Source organism: Otolemur garnettii, unplaced genomic scaffold (genome assembly GCF_000181295.1).
Source record: "Otolemur garnettii isolate 467f Iridium unplaced genomic scaffold, OtoGar3 scaffold00002, whole genome shotgun sequence".
NCBI lineage: Eukaryota > Metazoa > Chordata > Mammalia > Primates > Galagidae > Otolemur > Otolemur garnettii.
Genome location: NW_003852397.1, coordinates 47872086 through 47880101, shown reverse-complemented (window position 1 = coordinate 47880101; position 8016 = coordinate 47872086). Strand labels below are relative to the sequence as shown.

The 8016-nt window shown below is 37.6% G+C and overlaps 1 pseudogene; it reads right to left on the bottom strand.

Moving 5' to 3' along the window:
• Positions 1-5182: 5182 nt before the first annotated feature.
• Positions 5183-6234, bottom strand: LOC100961366 (annotated as a pseudogene).
• Positions 6235-8016: the final 1782 nt, after the last annotated feature.

Below are 8016 nucleotides of genomic sequence, written 5' to 3'. Positions count from 1 at the left end.
TTCTCAATTTTTAAGAAAAATACTTAGGGCATAAATTGGGTTTATTGACAGAGAAGAAAGCAGGGAAGAGAAAAATGAACATCTATTGATGAGTATTTACTATTTACCAAGCTCTGATAGCTCATTTAATGCTATTTCCTATCTCAGTGTCTTACAGAGCCCTCCACATGGGATGACCCTCTACCCCAGCCTCCATTTCTGTCCAATGAATTCTGAGTCATCTTTTAAGACTCAGTCTAGGTATCCTGTGTTCAAAAGATCTTTTCCAGGAAGGAAGGAAACGTAACATAATTCCTCCTCTATCCTGAACCTAGCAGATATCTGACATACACTAATAGTGTAGGCATTGTAGGGGGTGAAAAAAATTTTTTCTACCCTTTTAGATTCAGTATTAGTGCATTAAACTGATAAATGATAGATTACCAGGAAAAAAAAGCATACAAATTTTAATTTTCATGTGTGGGGGCTTGCATAAAAGAAGTAAAAACCCAAAGAAGCAGTTAGATTTGGAGGCTATATACCTTTTTAACAAAGAGTAATAAATTATGACATACTTAGGCAAAGAAAAAGGGGTTGGGCTTATAGGGGCAGTATTAACCTTGAAACCTAAAGGAATACAAGGATTATTTTGGAAAGTTTCTTTGTGCAGGCTTATCTTGGTGCTAAACTTTCTTTCTTTCTTTCTTTTTTTTTTGAGACAGAGTCTCTTTTTGTTGCCCTCAGTAGAATGCTGTAGAATTACAGCTCACAGCAACTTTCAGCTCATGGACTTTGGCAATTCTCTTGCCTCAGCCTCCTGAGTCGCTGGGACTACAGGCACCTACCATAATGCCCAGCTATTTTTTGTTGCAGTTTGGCTGGGGCTGGGTTTGAACCCGCCACCCTCAGTATATGGGGCTGGTGCTCTACTCACTGAGCCACAGGTGCCACCACTGGGGCTAACTTTCTTATCTTCTTTATAGCCATAAAAGTCCCCAGAGAGAGGATTTATGGCAGTCCTAATTTCTCAGAAGTTTCTGCTTTTAGTCAGATAAGGGAAGGTCCAAGAAGGTTTCTTTCTGCCTCTGTTGATTCTCAACTGCCTTCATTCAGCTCAAAATAATCTACATGCCATGGCAGCATATTTGGAGGTGGCATATTGTGATACCCATCAGCATTCTTCCTAAACAAGAAACCTGAAAAATAAATATTATCACCCAGATTTTATACGTGAGGAATCTGGGGCTCAGAATGGTTGAGTGACTTATCCAATATCACACCATAAAAACTAGAAACAGCATTCAACCCAGGTGTGTATTACTGTAAGATTAAAAAACTTTTAAATTACACTATTTCAAGTCTCAAAAGTTAAAAAAGGCATCTTATTAAAAGTTGTGAGAGATGATTTAAAAAATGTTTCTTGTTACTGTGTTCTCCCTGATCTCTGCTGGTACTGGAAAAATTTCAATAAATACTTGTTTGTCTTATTTTTATTTTTAGGTACTAAGTTCCCTTGAGACTGAGCACTCTATTTGAATGTTCTATTATACTTTAATGTTCACAGTACAAAGTATCTCCCAGCAAAACTGGAGCACGGCAAGTTTGGAAAGCCGCAGAGTGTGTCTTCTGATGCCTCTCTGATGTTTTGGCCTTTTCTTTTCCTCCCATATATTAATAATATCTTTGGCTGGGTGTCCAAGCCTCCCTATTGCCTGGTCCTACCCATGTGCCAAGCAGGGGTTGAAAACCCAAATGCTTGTAGCAGGCTGGGTATTAAACTGAAGATGATGAGGTGCTTATATTGCAGGCCAGTATCACACTTTCCAGGTACATTGCTCTTTGAAATAACACATGTACAAAGTAATATTCAGGTGTTGGATATTTAGTAGCAGAGAAGAAAAACATGATGGTTGCTGATTTCTATGGGCCCAATTTCGTTTAGTAGCTGGACACTCCTTGTGCAGTTTCCTCTTTCCCAAACACCCAATGCCTTCAGCTACTCACCTGCTCCGGATACTCAGTCTTCCCACGTTGTTCCCCATTTACCTAGGCTCCTTGGCTTGCTCCGCCAATCCCCTCCATGTCTCTTTTTCCTTAAGTCTTTAGATTACTGCAACAAATAGATAAACAAATTCATGGTTGATAATATAAAATGGTTCCATAAGAAACATTTCCAGTTTATCAAATGTGATAGGTGATATAACCAAGAGAAGTGACAAATGGTGAGACTGTTAAGAAAAGTTTTGGATTGGCGTGTCTTTCTATTATTCTTCACCTGACAGTATTTAGCCAACCATTGACTCTGACTTTATTATTATCTCCCAACTCTGGGACTATGCCTTCATTTTAGAGCAATATTTCTCAAAAGTAGATCCATAGGTCACTGGAATCAGAATTTCCCATAAAACTTGTATAACTTCACCTTTACTATGCCAAAAAATGTAAAGGTAAAAATAGGTAAGTACATAAAAGAAAATAAAATAGAAAATTATCCTCCAAATGTAAGAAAGGAATAAAGCCACTGAACCTAATTCTGTATCAAATTGGTGACCTAACTGGAGGGTTGGCAAACCACAGTCTATTGGACCAAAGAAGTAAGCCCGTTTTTTGTATACAAAGTTTTACTGGAACACAGCCATGTCCCTTAGTTTCCAAATTATCCGTGGCTGCTTCTGTCCTACAAATGTTCAGTAGTTGCCACAAAGACCAATGGCCTACAAAGCCTAAAATGTTTGGCATCTGGGGTTTTATAGGAAAAAAAACTTGCCAACATTTGACATAACCACAGATGAACATAAATCTTTCATGTGTCTTTCTATGTATTTTCTAGACTATACATTTTCAGTGGGATCCATTCTACGGACAAAAAGAACTGCAAAGAGATTTTAACTTCATTCTGTAAAATTGCTGTTATTAACCATATTGGCATAGTTATTTTGAAAGTATTCTGTGTATATAGGATGGAAAATGAAATAAGTCAATACCTTGATGTTGTTCGGAACCAGGGTTGTTAATGTAGAAGAATATAGAAAGGTAAAAAATCAAAGAGGTTAAAATACTGTGATGTTAACTTTTTTCTTTGTATTATGAATGTATTTTCTATCTGTGCCTTCTGAAAAGGCCTTAAATTAATACTGTTCCTGTAACACTGAAAGCTTATAGGGCCCAGATGGTGGTTTCTAAATACCATTTCTCATAGAAATGAACCAGAACTTTGAAGAAAGGTTGATTCCATAGTTAGGGTGGGACATTGTCAATATGAGCCTGGAATACCTTGATGAGCCAGAAGTCAAGTCTAAAGGACATTGGAGCCAAGTCTAGTAAAAGTCTAAAGGACATTGGAGCCAAGTTGAAGACTCTTACTAGACAAAGGCGAGAAACTTTTAGTATCAAAATACAAATAAACAAAATAAACTAAAACCAAAAAAACCTCTGGTCACTATTGAAGGTAGCTAGCTCCCTATTTAATTGATTAAGGAAAAGAAAACATATTTTGTCTGTCCACATGGACTACATTTCAGGTAGGAGAAATTAGTTTTATAGAAAAAACTCCTGTTAGTAAATGTAGAAGAAATGATATGATTTTAAAATGACCATTTTCAGCCCTTAATGAGATTGTGCCAAAACTGTTAGAAGACTTGTAGAGAAGGTGGCTGTTCACAAAAGAAAGATGGCATTTTCATGATCTGGACCTGCTGATAAATTTGTCATCAGTAAAAGTGGAACCATCAGATTTTATGTACCTCCCGACGTGCTGTAAAGTTGAATGCAGAGAACCAACGATGAAAGTGTTGAACCTGAATCTAATCAGGGCTTTAGCTCCAACTTGTACTTTTCAGGAAACCTAGGGGACAGAGGAATGAATTAATGACACTTTGAGGATACAACCAGACAAATCCAGAATGTGAAGCATCCCGCCAGAAAGTCTGGCTCGTTTTTTGAAAAAGTCAATAGTGTGAAAAAGTGGGAGAGGGCTGCAATTTATACAACAAGAGACTTAGAATATAAATGCGTTAACGCAATACCTAAGAAAATGAGGGGAAGGCTGTGTCAACCTGTTTGATGAAAGTCTTTCAAATTGTTTCTAAAGCCAGCACATGGTCCCCATAATTGCATTAATGTACATAGCTATGATTTAATTATAAAAAAAGAGACTTACAAGGCAAAACAATCAAATAATATGTGTCATCTTATTTGTGGCCTCATTTGAACATGTGAATTATAAATGCTACTTTTGAGATAATCAGGGATATTTGAATGTGGACTGGATATTCGATGATATCAAAGGAAATAGTGGTAAGTGTGACATTGGTATTGAGGTTATATTTTAAAAAGTCCTTATTATGTGGTAGAGGTGGAAATATTTATGGTAAAATGTCATTATTTCAGAAATTTTCTTTGAAATGTACAACCAAAGGAAGGAAGGAGAATTAAAGTATAGCAAAATGTTAATAACTTTTAAATTTGGCAGATGAGCATATGAAGTTCAGTAGATCATTTTCCCTACTTTTGTGTATCTTTGAAAATTATCATTCTGAGAAGTTAAAAGATCGAATAGCCTAATCCTAACAAACTCTTGGGCATGAACCTCAGAGAAGTTCTCACTCAGCACATACATGTCTATGATTATTCACTGCAGCCTGTTGGGGCAGGAGGAGGCATTGTACACACGCTATGGTCTTGTCCATCCCTGCGGGAATTCATACATAAAAGGCAATGGGTGTGTATAGGATATACTAAGTGGTAGTTAAAGGCAACAAATTCTAGGGACACACGCTTCAGTATTCTGGCTAAATCTTAAACATATTACTGAGAAAAAAAAAAAAGCAAGAGACAAGTAGCTAGTCCACAATTTAATTTCTATATACAGTCACCATTCTGTACCTGTGGGGGACTGGTTTTAGGACCTCCACCATACCCAAATCCATAAATATTCCCTATATAAAATGGTGTCATATTTGTATGTAACCTATGCATATCTTCCTGTATACTTTACTCTTTTATTTTTTTAAACCAAATATTTAATGTTTTCATTAAACCATTTCAATACAGTTTCAAACAAATGCCAACTAGAAGACCAAGCTCAGGAATTCATAGAGGAAATGGTCTTTAAAACAACAAGGACCACCAACGTGTTCATCTTCCTTCCCCTCTAGTTGGAGAACTAGTGGCCATATTGCCAGTGAACTGGTTATCCAGATTATCATGTGTTTACCACACCATCGATTTTCAGAATGCTCCAAACGGTTTTAGATGCTAGGGTCAAAGTGCTACCTGAAACGGAGGCTAGATAACCAGTTCCTTCAAAATGTTGGCAATGCCACCCTTTTGGACATTAATGCCTGTAGTTTTTTCTCTGTTGGCATGCTGGTTTCTTAGTTCTGTTACAGTAGAATAGCATCCAGCTAGCATTTTCAGCTACTGTAGGTGGAATGACCTCCCTAGTATCTGCATAACCACGAATGCAGTAGAATTCCACACCACTCAATGTTCGGGAATATTCAGTTAATCATACGGCCAATTTCTATTTCTGAAGCACCATCTCCTGCAGTAAGAGCTCTCTTCTTCACTAAACTGCAAATAATATATAGGGCATCATGAATGGAGCACTCAGCCTCTGCAGTCGCCAGTTTGTGAGAGCCACAAACAACAATTGTAACTGTTTTTCCAGGACTGGAACAGCCTGTAATCTTGAGCAGTTTGCCAGAACCATTTAAATTGACCTACTCAGCTAACTCAGCAGAGCTCAGCATTTCAGCAGTGAATTGGTCAATACGAGCAACTGGTTTGGTTCCATTGGCTAAAAATAACTTCAACATCTTCTCTTCAATATCCTTAATGACCCTAATCTTCATTTTGTTCAAAAAATGTAATGCCAGAGCACTAAGAGCATCTCTTAGAATAGACTTCTGTGTGAGAAGGATATTACATCCTGTTTTTTAAATTTACTTCACTAAGTTTAGATGCAGGCTCTCTCTTCTCACAGTGCTTTGCCCACTTGGTTGTAGTCAGAAACCACTATTATTTATCCATATCTGTTTGGGGAGCAGATAAGCAAAACTGAATACGCCTAATCTTAGCCTTTATAAGAATCTAAGAGAGAGCCGGTAATGACGACTACTGATTTGGCACCGTCTGCTCCTTTATCTTGAACCTTGGAGATCCCCACCAGCATTCTGGCTGCTGGATGTAGTAACTGCATTTATTTCAGAATGGTGGCACCAGCATTTGCAATAGTCACATCACCTTTTTCATCTTGAATCATTTTATCCATTCCTTATCCATTCCAAGGTTTGTTCTAAAAGCATCAACAACCTCTTTGGCCACAGAAAAGCTGCTGAAGTAGATGTGGGCAGGCTTGTCACAGTCCTGATAAGCCCTGTTCCATGGCCACTGTGAGCTCCAGCAGGTGCTCTGCTTCAGGGTGCTACGTTGTCAGCCATGGCAAACTTGGCTGGGTCTGCGCGGACTGAAGAGGACTGATGTACCCAGATTGTGGCTGGCTGCAGAGTAATAGTAAGTGCCTATCACCTCCACAAACCTTCCAGAAAGCAGCGACAGGAGGAGGCAGAGGTGGAGAAAGGCATTCATACTTTAAATCATCTTTAGATTATTGATAATGCCTAATATTGATGCTATGCCTACACAGCACTTCATTACCATGGATTCAATGTAGTAGTCAACATGCAGCAAATTCAAGTTTTGATTTTTAGAACTTATGCTATTCCCCCCCCCCCAGATCTATGGATAAAGAACTTATGGACATGGAAGGGTGACTATATAAAGCATGTATTCTTTTTTAGTATACATGTAATATATATTACATATATTTTTATTAAAATATATCATGTATGTGTAAACTCACACAATCACACTATATGTTTTCCAAAGATACTTTAAAATTATAGGATATATATCCAATACATTCAAATGGGGGCTTATAGTGGGGATGGGAGTTGAACATTGGCAGTGGGAATAAAAGAGAATCACTGAATAAAACAAGAAAGTGGCTTTGCATGGCATAACAAGGTGGGTTTGTCAAATTTAGGAGTACAATTACTTCAACTTTCCATGCCCGAAGCACAAAAGTTGCAAAAATGTCCCACCCAGGACCTCCTGAATCCAAATGGGAAGTAGGAAGGGTGGACATCTCCATTTATTCCTCAATCCTCTCAAGTGATTCTTAAACACAAAAAATGGACCCGTCTTAAGGGAAACCACCTGGTTCTAGGTCACCAGAAGTCAGGAACAGCAGAAGGAACATAAGCTCCCATGAAAGGCCTACTGAGTTCTCCCCAATGTCAAATTTCTGAAAGTTCTCCCCATTGTCAAATTTCTGTTTCTGCATAAAAGTGAGTTAGCACCAAATTAGCTCTGAGAATGAGGAGCTATATAAATGCTAATTATTCCGGGCAAACCAATCTCCTATTTCTCTCTTAGGGAATTTCCTTTTCAGTCACCTGTAAAGAAGGAAAAGAATCTATTGTGATTCATGCTCACTAATGTTAATTACAATGAGAGTTAGGCATAATGCAAGAATGAAAGAAGAAAAGATAACATCCAACGTTAGTGAGGACAATGTTAGTAGAGGAACAACATCCCCCCTTGTAGGAATTTACCCTCCTAAAATGCTGTGGAAGGCATACGCATAATAAATAATGGTCATTTATTGTCATTGAAAAAAAGCAAGATGATGATCCCCAAATCCTCCTGTATGGGAATAATTGAACATATTATGATATATCAGGAACTGTTCAAAAGAATAAGGATCTATACACACTAGAATCAGCTTCCTAAGATGTAATAGTTCCAAGAAGTGTTGCTAACAGAAAAAACATATGGCAGAACAGTATGTAAAATATGAAACCAATTATGTTTTTAAAAGAAGAAAATGAAAATAAAATATTTTAGCATGTGTGAAAAACAAAGTTGAATATTTATGCTCTAAATGGCTAACAATGATTATCTCCAGGGCACTAGATGGGGGAAACTTCTATTTCATGGATTATGTATTTATGAAAAAGTTTTATGTTAACC